The following is a 22479-nucleotide window of genomic DNA, read 5'->3' as shown; positions in this document are numbered from 1 at the left end:
TAAAAAAGTAGGGATGAGAGAAGCTAGGCTAGTTTTGACTGTGGGCAATGGAGGGATTCACTGGCTCCTGATTTGTGAGGTAGTCCAGGGCTCTATAATGGAGGTTAAACCTACCACTTTCACCCCTAAGACCATATGTTTGGATATTCCACATAAGACATGATCACAAACAAAACCTATTTCTCCATCCTTTACTCCACTTACCTATCAAAACACCCATAAAGATGACTGGTTTAACTTTGCTCAAGGTCTTTTCAAAACATTTCAGATAAAGCAACCCTCTTCTTCTTCTCAGCTTCTACTCTTTTAAAAAAGACAAGATGACCCTTCCTCTGAGGAGAAAGACTTTTTAATTCAGACAAGGGGGTTTACATTATGCATCTCAGATCCCTTCTGCCGCAGGATTTAAATCGGATGCAGAAGATGTGTTATTTTCGGATTCTCCTAATAAGGAGATTTCCTTTGGGGATACTGTTGCCACATTGAAGGAAAGAGAGGTCTCTGACACCCAGAAAAGAAACTATGACTATTAATCATTGGCATTCATAAACCTGTTGTTATTCCTCTGGTGATTGGAGCATTAAAAATTGCTTTTATCGATGCTTCCCCTACCTCCTCACTCTTAATTTCTGCCCCTTAAAAAGCTAGATAGATTTCCCACAGTTTCTGACTTTCATAATTATCTTTATAAAAATCCTGTTGCTGGTCCAAATATCATTTTACTTAATTCTGACAAAAGAGCTAAGACTTTTCTCTCCTCCAGTCATATTGCTAATGACAAAACCTCAGCTTTGGCCGGCTAAGAACTTGCTATATTCAACTGGACGTATAAGAGAATTTAAGTACCTTTATCTGTTCTTTTTTTTCAAAAAAATACAGTATTTAAATTGATTTTGACTGTGTGGAAGGAATATTAGCTGAACTGGAAGTTTTCACTCTGCTCTTCAGTGTGGAAGGAATATTAGCTGAACTGGAAGTTAGTCAGTGTTTGCTGAATTTTGTTATTTGCTAGTAATTACAGGTGTGGGGGTAGTCACATTCTTTGATTTCCTGTCCTTGCCTATTTAAGTGGTACAGTGTGAAATATTTTCTGCTTAAAACCTCAGCTTTGGCCGGCTAAGAACTTGCTATATTCAACTGGACGTATAAGAGAATTTAAGTACCTTTATCTGTTCTTTTTCAAAAATACAGTATTTAAATTGATTTTGACTGTGTGGAAGGAATATTAGCTGAACTGGAAGTTTTCACTCTGCTCTTCAGTGTGGAAGGAATATTAGCTGAACTGGAAGTTAGTCAGTGTTTGCTGAATTTTGTTATTTGCTAGTAATTACAGGTTTGGGGGTAGTCACATTCTTTGATTTCCTGTCCTTGCCTATTTAAGTGGTACAGTGTGAAATATTTTCTGCTTAAAAACCTCAGCTTTGGGCTAAGAACTTGCTATATACAACTGGACGTATAAGAGAATTTAAGTACCTTTATCTGTTGTTTTTTTCAAAAAAGTACAGTATTTAAATTGATTTTGACTGTGTGGAAGGAATATTAGCTGAACTGGAAGTTTTCACTCTGCTCTTCAGTGTGGAAGGAATATTAGCTGAACTGGAAGTTAGTCAGTGTTTGCTGAATTTTGTTATTTGCTAGTAATTACAGGTTTGTGGTAGTCACATTCTTTGATTTCCTGTCCTTGCCTATTTAAGTGGTACAGTGTGAAATATTTTTTGCTTAAAAACTCAGCTTTGGCCGGCTAAGAACTTGCTATATTCAACTGGACGTATAAGAGAATTTAAGTACCTTTATCTGTTCTTTCTTTCCCCAAAAAATAAAGTATTTAAATTGATTTTAACTGTGTGGAAGGAATATTAGCTGAACTGGAAGTTTTCACTCTGCTCTTCAGTGTGGAAGGAATATTAGCTGAACTGGAAGTTAGTCAATGTTTGCTGAATTTTGTTATTTGCTAGTAATTACAGGTGTGGGGTAGTCACATTCTTTGATTTCCTGTCCTTGCCTATTTAAGTGGTACAGTGTGAAATATTTTCTGCTTAAAAACCTCAGCTTTGGCGGCTAAGAACTTGCTATATTCAACTGGACGTATAAGAGAATTTAAGTACCTTTATCTGTTCTTTTTTTCAAAAAAATACAGTATTTAAATTGATTTTGACTGTGTGGAAGGAATATTAGCTGAACTGGAAGTTTTCACTCTGCTCTTCAGTGTGGAAGGAATATTAGCTGAACTGGAAGTTAGTCAGTGTTTGCTGAATTTTGTTATTTGCTAGTAATTACAGGTTTGGGGGTAGTCACATTCTTTGATTTCCTGTCCTTGCCTATTTAAGTGGTACAGTGTGAAATATTTTCTGCTTAAAAACCTCAGCTTTGGCCGGCTAAGAACTTGCTATATTCAACTGGACGTATAAGAGAATTTAAGTACCTTTATCTGTTCTTTTTTTCAAAAAATACAGTATTTAAATTGATTTTGACTGTGTGGAAGGAATATTAGCTGAACTGGAAGTTTTCACTCTGCTCTTCAGTTAGTCCCACCCACCCTCCCTGTTTTTGTTTTGGTGTTAATCTTAGTGGCTTTGCAGCTGCCCGCCCCTCTTGTAAATTTGTGTTTGGATACTCCTTCTGGGCCCATCTCATTTGCTCACTCAACTGAGTGCAGTGAGATCATATTCTGATTTCAGGCACTCCTACTATGTACAAAGAGAGCATCTGGGTAACAGAAAAAAAAAAAAAAATAAATAAATAAAAAAAAAAATTTAAGCTTGTTTCCTGCCTTTCCTGTTAAGTGGTTTAGACTATTTGTAGGCTTCTGAGCCCCCAAGCCCTTCTGTGTTGGAGGGAAGCCTTCTAGCTTAGTTTTTTTTCCTATAACTAGCCAGTTTTCTAGTTTCAGCACTCAAATCTGTTTCTTTGATCTCCAGCACTTGTTCAGAAAAAAAAAAAATTTTTTTTCATCTGCTTTTACTGTACTTGTGTTTCTACCTACTTTTTTTACTTTTGCATCATCTTAAAAGTACTCAATTGTATTTATTACTGCTTGGTGTAACTCATTCTAAGCCTTCTGGTTTAAACACTTGGGCTTCGGACCAGTTGTTTTGCACTGAGAGGGTTTGTGGTCTGCACTGTAGTGGCAGAACAGGTAGCTTACATCCTTCTAGGTTGGGAACTGCTGATTGAGGGCTCAGTGTCTGTTATTCTAAAAGTGTATTAATTCTGGTTTAAGCACTTGGGCTTTCAGGCCAGTTATTTTACATTAAGAGGGTTTGTGGTCTGCACTCTTGTGGGAGGAGAGGCTGGACTCTGCCCTTCTGAGCTGGGAATTTCTGATTGAAGGCTTATAGTGCATGCATATCTGTACTGCTTCTTACTGAAGTTGGTGCGCCTTGTTTGCTGTGACATAGACTGGATTCGGGCCTGCTGGAACTAGCTTTGTTTGTGTAACTTGAGCACTAATCCAGGCATTCTCTAAAGTATTTAATTGTATTTATTACTGCTTGGTAGTAACTTGATTAAAGTTTAGCTGTCATTCTAAGTCTTTTGGATTAAGCACTTGGGCTTCAGACCAGTTGTTTTACATTAGGAAGGTTTGTGGCATGCACTGTGGTGGCAGGACAGGTAGCTTTCATCCTTCTAAGTTGGGAACTGCTGATTGAGAGCCCAGTGTCTGTTATTCTTAAAGTGTATTAGTTCTGGTTTAAGCACTTGGGCTTCAGGCCAGTTATTTTACATTAAGAAGGTTTGTGGTCTGCACTCTTGTGGGAGAAGAGGCTGGACTCTGCCCTTCTGAGCTGGGAATTTCTGGTTAAAGGTTTATAGTGCCTGAATATTTGAACTGTATCTTACTGAAATTGGTACACCTTGTTTGCTGTAGCATAGACTAGATCCAGGCCTGCTGAATCTAGCTTTGTTTATATGCTTGTTGTTTGTTTGCTTGTTATTTCCCTGGAATGCTAATTCCACCTAATCTGTGACTTCTCAAGCGCTTCTGTGGATCACTAGTGATATCTGCATTGCTTACTGTACTTATTTCCTTGTTTCACTTGAAAGAAAGTTACTGTTTGTCGTTTGCATTTAAGTTACCTGTAACACATTGCACTTAAGTTACCTGGCACTTGCTCACTAAAGCAATTATATGTCAGCACTAAAAATTAAAAGCACTACACCCTCACTCCCCACTGGCCCTGGTTTTCAATTATTATGGAATTCCCAATATTATTCTAGCATGTCCAAAGGTCAGTTGTCAATCTCCTCTCCGGTCCAGCTGGTGAATCTGGGAATCTTGAGGCAATGTTACAACTGCCTCATGTACACAGACAACCCTCTCCTCCTCCCAACAAATTCCAGCACATGTGAGAGATGCAACCATATAGCCAAACTGGAGGCTAAGCTCTCTCAACTCAGTACTGGCATAACCAGTCAGGAGGAGAAGGAAACCACACTCACTACAATTCCAGTCTCACATAGACCTACCATGACAGCAAACCAAACACATAATCACACAAAAACATACCTGGAGGCTCTAAATAAAGATCTGCCGAAGCAGCAGAGACCTCCAAAGCAGACACCCAAGCAGCCGCTACCCCAAAACAAAACACGTGCAACACATATCTCACAAAGCCAGTGTGCCAAACAGTCACAGCCCTTAAGACTAAACAACACACCTGATACACTTGTAATAGGTGACTCTGTGCGTGTCGCCAGGCACACTGGCGTCCCGCTCACCAGGCTGAACAAGGAGAGGGTCACGGTGAGCAGCCTGTCGGGCGCTAGGATCCGCCACATAACACAAGCACTCAGGTCACTCCAAGGCAAGTACAAATATGACTCAGTCATTGTCCATGCTGGTGTGAATGACCTGAGACGTACCTCCCTGGACTACATGAAAAGAGACATAAAGGAGCTCTCTGAGCATGTAGCCCAGGCCGGTATGACCCTGACCTTGAGTAGCATCTTACCCTCACCAAGAATGATGCCACAATATGAAGACAAGATGATCAATTTCAACAATTGGCTTAAGTACTGGTGTCATTCAAAGGGGATCCAATGCCTGTCAGCTTGGGATGATATGCTCGACAAGCCACGATGCTTCGCTAGGGACGGCTTGCACCTGTCACCCCTGGGCTTTCGGATATTGGCAAAGGCTCTTGCTACCCCCATAGTGCCTTTTTTAGGCAAGGCTCAAAAGACAAACCCACCTCCATAGGTATCACAAGGGATAAGAAACTAAGAGTAATGCTACTCAACGCCAGAAGTCTAAACCTCAAGATGCACGCACTCGAAACTCTCCTTAGCATGGAGAACATCGATATCTGTGCAGTAACAGAAACCTGGTTCAGGGCTCCCGAGAGCACCTTAGCACTACCAGGTTATACCTCATACCATGCTTTTCTGCCCCAAAACTTGGACTGAACCACAAAAGGAGGGGGAGTATCGATATTCATCAAAGATACCCACACCTCCAGGTTGGTGGCAAAGCACGAAGCATCAGAGACTATCCATGTGCAACTAACAGTGGGTAAAACTGCCTTCCAGTTTATAGCCTGCTACAGACCACCCTCCCAAACCCAGGAACCCCACTCGGCCTTCCTGAGAACACTGGAAAATATGAAGGTCTCTCCAAACACCATTATATTGGGCGACTTCAACTACCCAAACATAGACTGGGAGCATTACTCTAGCTCCAACACCCTAGCCCAAAGGTTCCTAGAATTTATAAACTCAAATGCTATGGAACAACTTGTTACCACTCCCACAAGAGGGGAAAACATACTGGACCTGATCATCACCAACATGGGGACTCTATGCTCCAGACCAGAAGTGTATCCCTCACTGGTAAGATCAGACCATAAACTAATCTCACTGGATATTCACATCCTGACCCCATCCCCTACCCAGAAAACCACAGTGAAAAACTTCTCTAAAGCAAATTTTACACTCCTCAAAACTGAGGTGGAATCCTTCAAAGCCCCGGCCTGTGGAAAATATGGCCCAGACCGCAGAATCCTTTATAAATGCATTCTATGAACACCTTCAGGAATGCATGGATCATGCGATCCCAAATAAAACCAAGACCCAATCCTCCAAAGGCAGACGTCCTGTCTGGTGGACCCCAGCCATAAACAAACTATACAATAGAAGGAGGAAGCTACTAAATGATAAAGCAAAATCCCAAAAGGGAAGGCATCACTGATCAGTATTAGCAAAATCTACGGGCACACATAAAATTGTCTAAGGCCAGCTTCGAGAGAAAAATTGCACAGGACACTAAGGATAATCACAAGGCTTTCTTTAGTTATGTTAGGAACCTGGGTGGTAATTCCCAGATATGCTCAGAATTAGTCCAAAATGACAAAAATACACGAACCCACAGACATTGCCAACATCCTAGCTGACAGGTTCAGCGCAAACTTCTCCCTCCCCACCAAAGGGCAAATATCTATCCCAGCAGAGTGCTGCCCCTGACATCTCAGATGCTCAGGTAAGAGCCGCCTCTCCAAAGCAAAAACACAGCATCAATGGGACCAGATGGTGTCCTGGGCTCGGTCCTACATGAACTCCAAGAAGAGCTAAACCCAAACATAAAACTACTGTTCAATCTCAGCCTTACTACAGGATATGTGCCCAAAGAGTGGCGTACAGCAACAGTGGTCCCTCTCCATAAAGGTGGTGCCTCAACGGATCCTGGAAACTATCACCCCATAAGCCTGACTAGCTTGGTCTGCAAAGCTATGGAAAGGATCATCATGGACCTCATAAATAAAGATATTGGGGACCTACAAACACTGGATCCTACCCAATTCGGCTTTGTTAAAGGCAGATCCTGCCTCTTAAACCTGGTTGATTTCTTTGAAACAGTCACCAAGGCCATTGGCGAGGGCAGGTGGTCCACACAGCCTACCTAGACCTCGCAAAAGCCTTCGATACAATACCCCACTCGGGCATTATAGATAAGCTCACCAGCTTAAATGTAAACCCCTATGTCACTAGATGGATTGCAAACTGGCTCAAGGACAGAACCCACATGGTTAGAATTGCTGGAGCCATGTCAGACTCAAACCAGTTACAAGTGGTGTCCCACAAGGCTCAGTCCTGGGACCTCTCTTGTTCGGTATATATTTCTCGGAGGTACAGGCCAACACAGAAGGACTGTGGCTGACCAAGTTCGCAGATGACTGCAAACTGGGCACCATAATTGACTCTCCAGCCGACACAAGCATCCTCCAAAAGGGCCTCATAGAAACAGACAACTGGTGCCAGAGCCATGGCCTCAAGCTAAATGCCAAAAGTGTATAGTCATCCCCTTTGGCAAAAACAAAGTGCCCACAAATTACCACATAGGTGGAAATCCATTAAGTACAGAAGAAGTAATTAGGGACCTGGGGACCCAAGTTGATAGCAATCTCTCATTTGACAACCACGTGGCCAAAGTGGTTAGAAAAACATTTTATATAGCCCACCTAATCATGAAGGGATTCACATCTAGATCAGGGGAGGTCATCGTGCCTCTTTACTCATCCCTCATCAGGCCTATAATTGAGTACAATGCCCCTTTTGGGATGTACCTTACCAGACACCTGCAGCAACTGGAAAGACCCCAAAAGTACCTCACCAAGAGGATCAAAGGGCTCAAACAGATGCCATATGCTGCCCGGTTAAAGAAACTCCAACTCTACTCAGTGGCATACCGCCTGTTCAGAGGCGATCTGTGCCTGACGTATAAAGCCATGTCCAACCCGGAATTAATGGACATGCTGCACCTCAGAAAATCCAAATCCCATCGAGCTACTCGAGAGACTTGAACCTCAGCACTGAAATAAATAGGACATGCTGGAGGGACAGATTCATAACCCAGAGGCTCCCTTCACTCTGGAATAAAATCCCAGTCCAGGTTAGGCAGAGTCCCTCAATGACTCTCCAAGAGGAATCTTGATGAGTGGATGGGAGATCGTAGGTTTACCCCGGGTATCACTTCTGTGTCACTGTTAGACAGAGGCACAGTATACTAACCTCGAAAAAGGGCATAGCAAAATAAATTTAAAATGGGTGGCGAAAGCCAAACACATTCTGGCTAGGCTTATAAATGCCCTAGGGCAGATAGCCTAGTATGAACCTATGAACCTATGACAAAGACAGTACAACCTTAGACAGAAATATTAAAAATTGTCTAGACATTAGCCACTTTATCTTTCACAGCAATTAACAATCAAGCTGTCATGACAAAATACCTTGTGTCTGTTTAGGAGAGTATGGAACAAAGTGTTGATAACTCCTAATCCTGATGTTAAATAACCTTCTGGATATGCCTACTTGTGCCTCTGTTGTTGCTAAGTATACCACTTATTGTGGTTATGATGCTGTGGATGCTGTTTCTAGAACAGTTGCCACTGGTACTGTTATGAGAAGGTCATTATGATTAAGATTGCAATCCTTTCCAGAATATGTTAAAGTACAAATATTAAATGCACCCATGGTTTAAGACCTTTAATTTGGGAATTCCTTTACAGAAGTCTTTAAAAAATTAGATAAAATAGGAAAATTTATGCAAGGTGTTAAACAGCTTTCCCTCTCTCAAATTCCCAAGTTTCAAAAAAAATTATCCAATTAATCCACAAAAAAATCTATAAAGGGTCAGTTTAAAAAGAAATGGTAAAGGTACAGCAAAAGAAGATTCAGTGGATCACAAGGAATCCAGTTCTCAAAGAAACAATTTCTGACTATCCTTGCCAAACAACCCCATCCAGCCTACCTCAAGAAATTGCAGAGAAGTTCTCTCTTTCCTCTTTCTGTATGGGAGTCTATCACACCGAACTCTAGGCTACTAGACATAAAAACTCCAAAGAATAATTTTCCTTTCCACAGGAATTGTACAGATTCCCAAAGACTAATATCACTTGATTTCACCAATTGTTTCAGACTTGCATCAGGGGGGTCAGTGAGTCAGTGTGGAGAAGGAATTTTATTTAAGACTTTGTTGGATACCCAGAAAAGAGGGCAGCTGGAGATCCATTCTAGGGCTCTTCAGACTAAACATATCTATTCAGGTTCCAAGATTCATAATATTAACACTTTATATCTTCTTTCTTCACAAACTCTGCTGTTCACTTTAGATTTAAAAGATGCTTGTCTTCACATTCCCATTCACAAGAGTCTCAGATCTTTGTTTACATCATATGCTTTGGGATTGTATTATCAGTTTGGTTAATTGCCTTTTGGGCTATCTACTGTCCAAGAGTTTTTGCCAAATACCTTGCTCCAGTAATAGCCTGAATGAATATCAAGGCAACTGAGTCTCCTGATATTTTATGCCAAGCTATACCAACCCTTAGTCGTCACCCTCTTTCTTTAAGAGGACTAGGCAAGCCAAGTACATGGTGAATTTAGAGGTACCCAGCCAAACATCTAATTCCTGTTTGAAGGATGATGGTGTAAAACACTTCTTAGTCTGCAGAGATATAATGAATCTCTCTGTCTCTCTATTGTGTTTTATTTATCCACTGTGAAGCTCTAAGTTCCTGGTTGTGGTATCTGTGGAAGTATTGAAGTTGTGGAGATGCAAAAGATTTGGGATAATTGGGTCTCTAATGGCATGGAAGGCAAGGTATATAGAGCTCCCCTCAAGATTATATAAGATACTGAATAAAGAGGCAGTGTCTCCAGTCTCCCTTAGTAGCTTTAGTTCTTCAAATCTGTGATCATCTTAGTTAGGAACCTCTTGGGTCTTTCTAGTTTGATATGTCTAGTGAGGTACTTCTTCAAGGGGGTATTATACTTAATAATTGGCCTCATTGGTGCTGAATATAAGGGAAACTTGGCCTCTTCAGAACTTGATGATATTCCCTTGGCAATTAGCTGCAACAATTTGAAGGATTTTCTCTTTACAATTGTCATGTGATGATTGAAAGACATCTTGGTTTCCAGTTGGGAGATCAGAAAAGTAAATGCTGAAAAGGAAGGATTCCCAACACTGAGCCCTGGTGGACATCACTAGTTACTTTCCTACTTTCTGAAGAAGCACCTGCATTCACACAGTGTGGTTCTGTCTTTTAGAGAGTTTACTATCCATCTTACCACATAGGGATCTGGTTTTAAGGTGTAAGCTTTCTTACAGTATCATCATGGGGTATGCCAGATCAAGATACACTGCATGAACAGGATGACCACTGTCAAACAGCCTGTGTAACCCTCTCAAAAAACTAAGCAAATTCAGTAAACAGGATCTTCCCATGCCAAAGTCAAAGTGCTGTGGACCAAATCTAATAAAATGTTTGATATCTTATTTTGTAAGGTCACTTATAATATGTTTCATAGCTTTGTTGATGAGGCTTATTATCAGGCTCATGGGTCTATAATTCCTGGAGTCAGTGGTATGGCCTTTGTGTGGAATGTTATCACTAATTAATTTGGTAGTGCCAAACTTCAGGGACAAAACCTATGGCTAAAGTTAGTTTAAACAGTTTGAGAACTGGCTTTGCTGGGACATATTTGTACTGTTTATTTAACACTCCAGTATATTATCATACCCCAAGGTTGAAGCATTTTTGGTTTTAGTAAACACCTTCATTACATGTTCCTTTCTGATAACAAGGAATTTAATAAATTCAGGAATACATGGACTTTGAAAAGAATTCTATGGGTAAAATTAGCACATTTATTTGCTAGTATATTTGACAGTGACTGGTGGTCCAAAAAGGTGGTACTGTTTTGGATAAGTTCAGAGAGAGGTTTGCTTTTATTTCTTAGTTTTTTAATGCAACTAAAGAAGGGTTAACAATTGTCCTTAGCCTTAGATTCTAAGCTACATTCTTGGGCTGTTTTAGTAGAACTTACAGTATTTTTTCAAGATTTTAATAATATTTTTAATAATGGTCTTGGTATGAGAGTTAGTCATTATATAATTTGTAGAGTTGTTTTTCTTTTATTATAAAGTTTAGTTATATTGGAGGACCACCACATAGGTTTGTTTTTGAATTTCCTGTTGTGTTTTGCTCAGGTTGGGACTGGTAGCTCTGTAAATGTATCTAAATAAGAATAAAACTCCCCCAAGAAGCTACCTGCTGTGTCACCATCAGAGTTGATGCTTATGCTGTTTGCGTAAATTTTGAAGCCTCATCATAGATTTTGTTTTTGCATTCTTTTTGCTGCCTCCTGTCATTCTTGTTTTATGGCCCTGCTCACCATTACCTGTCCATTCTTGGTCTGCCAGCTAAATCCCTTGCCCCCTCCACCACTAGACTTAATCTAGTATGCTGGGGCTAGTTGTAGAATGAAGACAGTGAGGGCTCAGTATATATGAGCTTCCATCCAGGGCAGGGGGTGTTTTTTACTTTGAGACCTGCTCATTTTCCCCCCTCCCATGTTGTTCTGCCTGGGGGGCAAGCATTCAGTGGAGATGTGCAGCATATTGCCTCACCTCCACAGCAGCTCAGCCATGTCTCCACAATATTTCCTTATGTAGGTATGCCTAACATGCGTCATTCCAGCCACCTCCAGAGATAGTCGCCATAGATGCACATGGGACCACCCACCTCACCCCAGAATGGCTACGTCTATCCCTCCCCGGCACTCAGTCAGTCAACTGAGTCACTAATCGAACTTTGGTTGCCTGGGCCATAGTCAGGGCTTTATCCCTCCCTGTATGCCACCAGAGTGGCAAAAGCCTCATCATAGAATTTGAAGTCTTTGAATTCTGATGTATAACTTGCAAGGATTTTGAAAATGGAAGTGAAGGTCAATCGGTTATGATCTGCCTTAACCAAGGAAGGAGATACCATGGGAATAGTGCATGAAGAGAGTAAGGAACAGATCAAGAATATTATGAACTCTAGGTTCAGGTGTAACTGTCTGATCCAGAGAGTTTTTGTGTATTAAATCTAAGACCTCCTCGGTGTACCACACGTCAGAGGTATAAGTATTTTAGTTTTCCTAGTAGGTAATTGATGAACTGTGTTTTCACGATAGTCCCTAGTATGTCTTTCTAATTCCTTCTTTTTTTATTTTTGATAATCTCCACTTGCTTGTTTATATTACTAAAAATAGTCATATTTCAGTTTTAACACCGAAAACAATAAATCTTCCTGTTTACAATTGTTCAACTCATTAACCTCTTCATTAGTAGTACCTTGTTTATTATACAAGGTAACTAACTCATTAAAAAAGTACGTGTCCTGCTCAGTACCATTAGGAAATTTAGTGTATCTAAGTCCTTTAGGCACCTGGTTGTGCCTCACACATTCTATAAAAAAAACTATTACAGCTGTAGATTCCTTAATTTTAAAAGTTTGTTTCCAAACTAATTAAACTGGCTTCCACTGTAGGAGTTCCTGTTACTGTTGGTAAGGAATTACTGCGTGAAGGTAAACGGGGTCTATGTACCCAGTCATGGAAATCAAACGACAGTTTGGGACAGAGGGCAGGGAAGTTATGACATTATAATGATATTTCTATTTCAGATAACACAGTAGTTTTTTAGGCTTAAAGTTGCAGTTTTTAAACATTAATACACATATTTGTTTTGTAATTGTTTTTAATGAATAAGGGTTTTAGCATTTTAGTAAATTAAGTTATATATTTTACACTATCATTTTATGGTTTAGTTTTTGGTTGGTAGGTTTTGATTAAGTGGTGTAAAGTTCAAAATAAGTTATTTCACAATATATTTGTTATTTTTACTGTTATTGATGCATATGTTATTCTCCATCTGCCTTGTTTATTTGCTTTTACAGTAATGTTAATGCATTTGATTAATTAGATTGAACCTTGTCATGTGACTTAGTTTTACCTAATTAACACTAGTATAAATGTTGACATTTTAAACAGTTCATCTCAGGTTCTGATGAAGTCCTGTTCTGCATGGGAATGAAAGCAAATTATTTAACCTGATTATGTTTAACTTTTATCTTTATTGCTTTGTGTGGATCATGATGTGATGAATAAATATGTTTGATAAAGAGATACATTAGTGGTGCATCGTGTTTTGGGAGGACCAATAGGATTCCTTGTTATTGTGGAATCCTTTGAGACATTTTTTTTTTGTTAAAGTATAGAGACTCTATAACAGTTACCATCAGGCCTGAAGGCATAATGCAAAACCAAGGTATGGAGAGAGAGTGCTTTTTTACTTTTAAATCTCATCTCAGTATGTTACAAATGTAGATGTGTTCTAAATAAAGAAGAGCTTTAAAACAGGGCAATTTGTTGTTGAGACAGCTGGCTTTCAGCAGAACCACCTTAACATGATCCAGTTTTCATTTTGATAAGTTTGCTGCATTGGAATGTCCATAAGCTGGACGCTGCCTAAAAAGGGTAGTATGAGGTCAGCAAAGGCTTTAGCCAGAGGTATAGTCTTTCTTTCTGTGCATGTCTGAAGCATTGAAATAAGAGATTTAAGCCATCTTTTGTGCAAAAAGTTGGACTGTTGATCATCTTGTCCTATGTTGACATGTGTTAACATGTATTGGACCCCCCTGGAATGACACCAGCTGTTTATCCACTTGCCAGTTATCTTTTCTTTTTACATAGACCATTCTTGGAGAAGGATAAATTCCACTTAGAACCAGTGTGTTGACTGTATTTGTCACACAAATGGTGAGTTCCAGTATGTTTTGTTCACTTATCATTCAGGGTTTTGCACCCCAAGTTATTCCCACAAGGACCGTCACCATGTCTAGTCATAATTGTCAGGTGAAAGAGTTTTTAGACCCCTTGTGATGACAGAAATCCTAGCATCTGAAAGATAACTCACCATTATCCTATCTTTGTCCAGCCTGGTGTGTAGTGAATCTGTATGTCTGGTTATAAAATTGCTAATCACTAAAACATTTTTATTAGTACAGCGGTTTAGATTTGAAGGGATTTGACTTTGCGTAACTATTTGCTGTAGATGTGCATGAAGGAGGTGAGGTGTTGGCTTTATGCTGAAACCTAGTCTTCCTAAATCTAGCAGGCTTTGGCAAATAATTTTTTACAACTTTAGCATAATAGCATAAGGCAATGTGATTCTGTTTAGATTATGGTGGAAGTGTATACTGCTCACAGTGCATTTTTTATTTATTTATTTATTTATTTTGAGAGAGGGAAGCCACCATATTAGTTAAATATTTGCATTGCTCACAGACAGAATTATTTGTGTTCATTAAAAATCTGTCTGCGAGCATAAGACAGTTACTACACTGCCTGAGAATACCGAGTGCTAAGAGGCTGGCAACAGAAGGGAGACAAGCAGTCTGACCTTCTATTTTTGTCCAGTGATTCTGGGAATTTAGTTAAAAAAATGCACAATAAACTCTAGTTAGCTATATGTACTAGTTTATGAAGGAATGTAACTAAGTGAGTAATCTGTGAAGCAATACAGTGACTAACACAGAATAATGCCTGTATGTAAATTAGATGATTTAATGAGGAAAGCACACTCCAAGCTATTAAAAGAAGTAAAAAGTAAAGAAAATTAGTTTATGGAGCAGTCGTTGCTTGTGCCACTCAGTGCAAACAGTAGTCACTTACTGGCTAAGATTTCATCCCAGTAGTCTTTTTTTTTTTTTTCTGCCACCAAAAAGACAGTAATTTAAATTCAAAGTCACTAAAATCAGCTAGAAACAGTAGAAGCTATTTTACTATATTCTATATTAAGTAAAGCGCAGCAAAATACACTTAGCCTGATGGTTTTGGCTTCAGTAGCAGAATCAGATATGGCTTAAGCTGGTCACAATCTGGGGTCTTGTTTATATTCATATATATTAAATAGATGTCATTTTGGAAGCCAGAAGGCCTAGTACTAGAAAATCTTATGCTGGAAAATGGAAGAGATTCTGTGCTTGGAACCAGGCACAAGGAACTGATACAGCTGTGCCAAATATTCCTATCTTTCTCATCTATTAAAATTCATGCCTCTGCCATTTTGGCTCATTACAATGTAGAGCCACCAATCTTTTCTCATCCCTTATTAAAGCAGGACCTCAGAGGAGCCAAAAAATTAAGACCTCCAAGGAGATCACCAATGCCTGCATGGGACCTCAACTATGTCTTGGAAAAACTCACCCTGCCTCCTTTCGAGCCAGCTGCTACTGCTGATATAAAGTTTTTATCTTGGAAAACAGCTCTGCTCCTAGCAATAACTTCTGCAAGACGAGTTTCAGAGCTACAGGCACTCATAGCTGTTGAACCTTTTATCATTTTTTATCCAGACAGGGTCTCTCTGAGGACAAACCCAACATTTATGCCTAAGGTGGTGTCCAGTGTGGCTCTCAACCAAAACTATTCACATGCCAACCTTTTATCCAAATCCACAGAACAAGGGGGAGAGAATTCTACATTCTTTGGACGTACACAGACAGCTTAGATTCTACTTGGACAGAACCAAGGTTTTCAGAAAGACAGAACAATTACTAGTGACATATGCTGCAGGATCACAAGGAAAGACTATCTCAAAGCAGACTATTTCAAAGTGGATAGGCCACTGCATTCGTTTCTGCTATGTACACCATGGCAAGCCAGTACCTAAGGGCATTAGGCCACACTCAACCAGAGCTGCAGCCACTTCAGCAGCCTTTATCAGGGGAGTACCTACCAAGGACATTTTAGAGGCTGCTACTTGGAGTTCAGTGCACACCTTAACAAATCACTATCATCTGCCACTGTACTCTAAATCCAGGGCAGGCTTTGCCACTGCAGTTCTGCAGGGCCTCATAGTGGCTCCTAATGCTGTTTAGCTCCAGCCTCCCAATCTTAGCTTTGGGACTCTACCCAAATGTAATGACTGCAACAGTGAAACACGAAGAACATAGTACAGTTGTGTACACTTACCATAAATGTAGATGTTCGAGTGTATTCACTGTTGCAGTCCAGGTTACCCACCCACCATCCCCCTTCTCTTCTGATGGAACCTATCTTTCCTTCTCTGGTTTATACAACCTATGTGGTGTATTTGCTTGTAGATGAAGGTAAATTTTATATTTGTGCATGTAATTATACATATATAAATTTTGGGTACCCTTTTGGGAGCACCTGACATTTGGGGCAAGAAAAACTAAATAAAATGGCATCGGCTGCTTATTTTATACCCCTGACGACCCGATGTCAGGGAAGGGGCAACAGCAGCTGACGCAGGACCCGAGACTTTGGAATTCAGGCCGGCTGAGGGCAACCTGCCAGCCGGATTACCCAAATGTAATGACTGCAACAGTGAATATACTCAAATATCTACATTTATGGTAAGTGTACACAAGTGTACTGTTTTTGCCTCATATTTTTAGTCTGTTTCTCATAAGATTGTGTTTTTTCTGGCAAACCACTGGCAAATCATTGAGGACTGAAGTCAAAATAATGACAGACATTTGAGTTTCAGACTTCATGTCCTTCAGAAAATTAATGCTAATGCAAAGCCTGTTATTCTATCAACTTTCTAAATTTGTAAGAGCAATATCTAAAAAGTGTCCCTGTTGTTGGGCTTTTGTCCCACCCATTATTTCTGGCTTCGTTCAGATTTCTTGCTCTAAAAAGTTGAGGTATTCCTCTCATGTCATACATCTGACCCTTAGACCTATTCCCAAAACTGTGTTCTGGTGTTTAAGGGACGTGTGGACATAAAAACCCTCAGAATTTTCTGCCGCTAGTCCATGAAGCAAGAACATCTGAATCTTGGTCTGTCAGCCATGCAAAAAGGATCCAGATACTTTCACCAAGGATGGCTAAAGGGTGTTCTGCTTGTCAAGCCTTTTTTCCTAAGACCTTAAGAAGCCATTTGTTATCTCTTAACTTGTTTTAGAATACAAACGTTTACAGGCTCTCTCATGCTCTAGGAATCCCCTTCCTTGTCTTCCCTCCACAGCTGAGAAAAAAAGTCAGAAAAGCATAAAGAAGTTAATCTTCCCACTTTTTTCTCTAAGTTGGAGTCTGTCTCTGCTGAGGCTAATGATAAGCATTAAAACCACCTGATGTCTGACCTATTCCTGCTGTCAAGACCCTTTTAGATGCTGTTAAGGAGCTTGAAGCTAGCATGTCTAGTTAGACCAATCAGGCAACCTCCAAAGGTGGGAAGGGAGAACCACGGCTTTTCATATCAGAAGTGCCTGGAGGTATTTGTCAGAGTTTAGTTAATGAGGACATCTGTAGCATCTGTATGTGGAGGCGTGCGCGGGGTCCCCCCATGTATTATTCCTTTGGCTAACCCAAAGAAGAGAAACAAAAAAAATAGACAGATCTTCTGCTACTCCTTCTAGAGACCTTCAATAGGAGTGGTACAACTCTTCTCAGGGACATTTTAAAGCCCATATGTCTTTGGAACTTCCCTAGTTTCAGTCATCTGCTCCATTTACACTTAAAACAGCTGCCACTGGTACTGTTATGAGAAGGTAAGCATAGTTAAGATTAAGATCATTTCCAGAGTATATTAATGTACAAATATTAAATGCACTCATGGGTAAAGACCTTCTGCTAAGCTAAGGAAGATTCAGCATCTAATTCTGAGCCCTTTGGATTATTATTCCTAATGGCATTCTCCCTCAGGTTTTGAGTCTTAAAACAGAGGGAACTTTGTCTTCAGATTCACCACAAATGGTACTTTCTTTTGTTGATACCATCCACAAGATGATGCAGCACTTTAACTAGGAGTTCAAACAAATTTCAGAATCTCACAAGAGGTATTACAATTTATTACATATGGAAATTCACAAGTCCTGTTAACGTGCTGCCTGTCCTGGAGACTTTTTCCCTGTGCTTCTTTGCCCCCTGAATCTCAGCCCTATGAGCCAAAGAAACCAAACAAGTACTATAAGTTCCCAGAAAGCCACAAATGTTTGTATAAGAATTTTTCCTGTGATTCAGCAAGTAATTACTGTAGTCTCAAACAAAGCATCTAAACAGCTTCTTCTTCCAATGCCTTACAGAGTGATAGGAAGCGATAAGCCATGGACGTGCAGAAAGAAAGCCTGTGCTTCTGCCACTTTGGCTTTCTGTTCTGTTAACTACCAGATCCATTGTCTATTTTTGACAATATGTGTAAACAGTAAACTAATTCCTAGCCTAATCTGACTCCGACACTAGATCTACTTTGCAAAATATGCTTTCTTCAGCTAGTCAAGTGGCACATCACCCTATCAAGTCCAGATATGACCATGCTAATGCCTCTTCTAAAGCAACTGTTTACAGGATCAGCATTAAGATTGTCCTGGCTTCAGCTCCAATCCTTAAGATACTAAGGCTAAACTTTTCTATTTTTTTAGATAAAGATAACCTGTTTGGACCCCCTACTGAAATGTCCAAGAAATCAGTAGAAATGGGAAAGTAATGCAAGTGTTCAAACAACTAATTGTTTCCCATATTCCAGACAAAGAAACAAGCTTTTCAAAGCTGGCCCCTTTGTTCACACAAAAAAAAATCTTCTCAACGGAAAGTTTAAAAAAAAAACTTCCAAGAAAAAAATTTGCAAGACAAGCCAAATCTGATTTCCATGTCCAAAAACCAAACTCAGTTAAGATTTCTAATTTCCAACTGTCTTCTTCCCTCCTTTCCCGACCACTATTCTTAATCACATTATCTTCTCTCCTTTCCTCACCTCTATTTTTAATCAAAATGTGTTAAGTTATAAAGTTTGTGGTTTTAAGCAAGTTACCTGTGTGTCTTGAATTTGAGTTTTAAAAGTGACAAAGTGAGTGTGTGTATTGCATATTGTGATTAGAAAATAAAATTTTGCTCATAGCAGTCCCAAAAGATGTGGAACATGTAAGCAACCTTGGTATCACATACTGTGGTAATAATAATGAACTGTAGTTGAGAAATTGTATAACTGATATGTTTTCCTGCCAAGAAAGAAATGAACTAGTCTTCCACCTTGTTATTGCTACAGCAATATTTGGTGCATAGTATTTCTCTGCAAGGATTACTGGTCGCAGTGAAACATTCTTATTCATATTTCCCCTCTTGTCCTCCCTGTCCCAAGTCCATGTAAACAAGGGGCAAAAGTAAAGGAGATAAAATCTTCTAGATTCTTCTAGATATAATACTAACAAGTAAAGCTGTCCTTTGTCCATGCTTTCTCCCTGCCTGCTTCGAATACATCAACAAGCGAGCAGTATTTCCTCTGTAGTTCTCACATTTTGTGATGTTTGTTTAGTTCAGTAGTAGTTTGAATTGAGTATACTGTACTTAGTCCAGTTAATAGAATTATCATGAGCTGCTTCCCAATGGTATTTCTAACAAAAACGTTTATCCCCTAAAGTATGGAAAAACATATTTAAAATCATTAAGCAAAGTTACTATGAGCTAGTTTGGACACGTGTTATCATAGTTAGCTGCATCTTAGGATATTACAGAGCATCTGGAGACAAAAATAGTTAAAGAAACTTAAATGCTTAATTGGATGATTATATTAGCATATCAAACACATCCAGCATTCAGAAATGCTTTCTCTTGTAGATAGTAAATAAAGCACCCCCCCCCCCCCAAAATAAATAAATAAATAAATACAAAGAAATGGCTAAACTTTTTGACTACTTGTTTAAAAAGTAAGGGATTGTACTTCTTTATATTAACTAAAGTTAATAATTTCAGTAAGCTAAAAGAGTAGTTGTCCAGTTTATGAACACTGGTAATCAAAGATGATTGCCAGCTCCATTGTTCTGACACAATTATGTTCTTATATATATATTGCTTTCAGCATTGCTGGCTCATTACATCAGTGCATAGATTGCAATTCCCAGGTATATATCCAGTTCTGTTTTCATCTTTTGAGATTAAATCTGGCTTTCACAGTTACTGCTGCCCACTCTTTAAGCATTTGCTGTTACATGAGTAATGGAAAAGAGTCTCAGTGAGTGTTGGAAGAAGTCACTAGAACTTGTTGCTCTGTATAGGTGTTGCTTTTTGCAGTTGATTAATTTTCTGTTGCCAGGGTTGTGCTGCCTGCCATTAAGGAATACTATCCAGCTCACAATGCCTGCTTAGGATTGGAGAGTGATTTATACTCAGTGCCGTACACAATCTTCAGTGCAGCTAGATATATTAGCCAAAATTTTAACATTTTAGCTCAACAGGCTTAACTCATAGGCAGAGAATGATATTTGTTTGTTGTGGGCACAGGGCAATGATGAACTGTTAAACTTTGTTGATTACCTGGAGAAAACTACAGATTTTCTTAGGTTCTCAGTAGAGCACAGCAATGAGACCGTTGCCTTTTTAGATGTCACATTAAATACAAATGTAACTGCTAAGATAAACACCACCTTGCATAGGAAATCATGCTGGAGAAATCATTATTTTGAATGCACATAGTATGCATCCTAGGCATATTTTTCATAATATTACGCAAGGGTAAGGATACAGAGTTTTTCAGCTGTGCACAGACAGTAATGAGTTTTGCAAAGAAATAGATGTGTTAAATGAACATCTTAAGGAAAAGGGTTATTCAAAGGAAAATTTAGAAAAAACTAAGAACAGTATAATATCAACAGGGAAGCCAGGGCTAGACCATGGTTTTGTTATATTAAAGAACAGCAGGGAGATAAGTTGAAGCCATCTAATAAGTATGACAACAAACCCAAGGTAATGCTTCGTTATAGTAACAATGTGTATGGGATATGTGATATTATTAAGCAAAACTGGAAGATACTAAGAAGTGACAATCACTTGAAGGATATTTTAGATGAGAAACCTAGATTTACCTTCAAGCATAATAGTAATATAAAAGACGTTATGCATAGAACCTGGTTTGAAAAATAAGGCTAACAGTTTTTCCTCTGCACACATGAGAACAGGGACTTTTTCCCTGTAGGCATTGCAAAGCATGTTCAAATGTAAATGGTTTAAATTATTTTATACATCCTGTTACAAACAAAAAATACACATTTGAGTTTTATGCAGATTGACATAGAGAATGTGGTTTACTTAGCATGCTGCAAGTCATGTCCGAGTTTTTATGTTGGAAAAACTAGTTGTAAGTTAAAAACAAGAATATTGCACCATTTGTCATCTATTAGACAGAAGGATAAACATAATGCATTCTGCCAGCATGTTTCTAGCTTTCCAGATCATACTTTTGTTTTTATGGTTCTGCATGTTGCACAGATGAAAAAAAGGGGGAGGGGGGCATTGTTAATGATACAGAGTTAAGATGGATCATACAGTTGGCTGCTGACAACCCATCTGGATTAAATAGTTCTGTACCTTTAAAACCAGCCTTAAAGAAAAGGCAGGTCAAGTATAGAAAGTAATTGGTTGCTTTTAGAAATGTTTTAATATTTAAAGACTGTCATGGTTATTTGAAGTTTGTCTGATGAAGGGTTTTTTAACCTGAAAGCGCTTACGTTTTATAATAAAAGATTACGGCCAGTTTGGACTTTGTTTCGTTTGTTTTTGGATTTGTTTTTACAAGAGGTTCGAGAGGAGTCCTTAGGGGAAGCTAAGAGGCTTGTGTTTTGCTAAATATAAATAAATGCTAAAGAGGGTAAGAAGAATGTATGTTGTAAGTCCAACAAGATTAGCGTGTTACAGAAGAAGATTGGATTTATCAGTTGTTGTTTATCTGCTGTCGTCTGTATTTCGACATTCCTTTAATTCTGAATTGCTCTACTGTTCTACAGATATTCGTGTATTCAGTCACACTGTATCCCTGGCAGAGATTCTGATGGCATGTGATTTATTTTACTTCCCATTTATTTTTCACAATGCATGCAAAACGAGTACCACTTGTTAATAACAGTTTAAAATGTTTTAAGGGTATTTGTAGAAAATAAACTCCAAAGCAATAACCAGAAGAAGATAAAAGATGCCGTATAAAGAACTAATTGTGGCAAAAATTCTGAAAATCCAAAATGCTTTATTCAAAGCCTCAGCACTTTGGTTCAACACAATCAAGGCATGTAAAGAAAATCAGAACAAAATACAGCTCATTTAAATATATCCCAAAATTATCCTTCCACCTATAGAACTATGAGAAGAAATCTGTTAAAAAAAAAATTCAGTATTAAGACTAACAGGAGCCATTGTAACAGCTTCAAGCTTGTTCAAAGCCCATTTTGTATCTATGCCTCTAGTTAAGTGTGGCAAACACACGATTTGAAAGCATTTGGGTTACCCTGAAGAAAAGACCGAGTAGGAGAAGCCAAAGACATAAAACATTCTTCTTATTTTTAGTATCTGAAATGTACGAATGTGTCCTGACTGTTAGTATTCCGCTGGTCTGTCTGGTATACCTTTCAGTATTTTGATAACACAAGTACAAAATGCAGCATAAGCCACACATTCATTTGAATACTTTATCGTTATCACTTATTCTATCAGAGCTCTGCACCATTTTACATGCATAATGCATAGTATATGGAAACGTGTTGCGATGCTTTAAAAAAATGATGGCAGGTCTTAAAAGAATCTCCATAGGTTGAAAGTTCTCCACTATGAAAAAATAGGTTTCCTAGGCAACAGAGGAGACAGTTTGTCATTAGATCAGATAGGCCAGCTTTACCCAGCTCTCTGGTGCAGACGGATAAAGCCCCG

General features: G+C 39.1%; 1 protein-coding gene across 1 annotated transcript in view; it reads left to right on the top strand.

The window, feature by feature from the left end:
- Positions 1 to 22479, top strand: part of CDC16 (cell division cycle 16) — a 786728-nt gene that overhangs the window by 664260 nt on the left and 99989 nt on the right. The window lies entirely within an intron of this gene.

This window comes from Protopterus annectens, chromosome 5.part0 (genome assembly GCF_019279795.1).
Source record: "Protopterus annectens isolate FY-2018-M chromosome 5.part0, PAN1.0, whole genome shotgun sequence".
NCBI classification, from domain to species: Eukaryota; Metazoa; Chordata; order Ceratodontiformes; family Protopteridae; genus Protopterus; species Protopterus annectens.
Note: the sequence above shows the minus strand (reverse complement) of the source record. Positions and strands in the feature narration are given on the sequence as shown.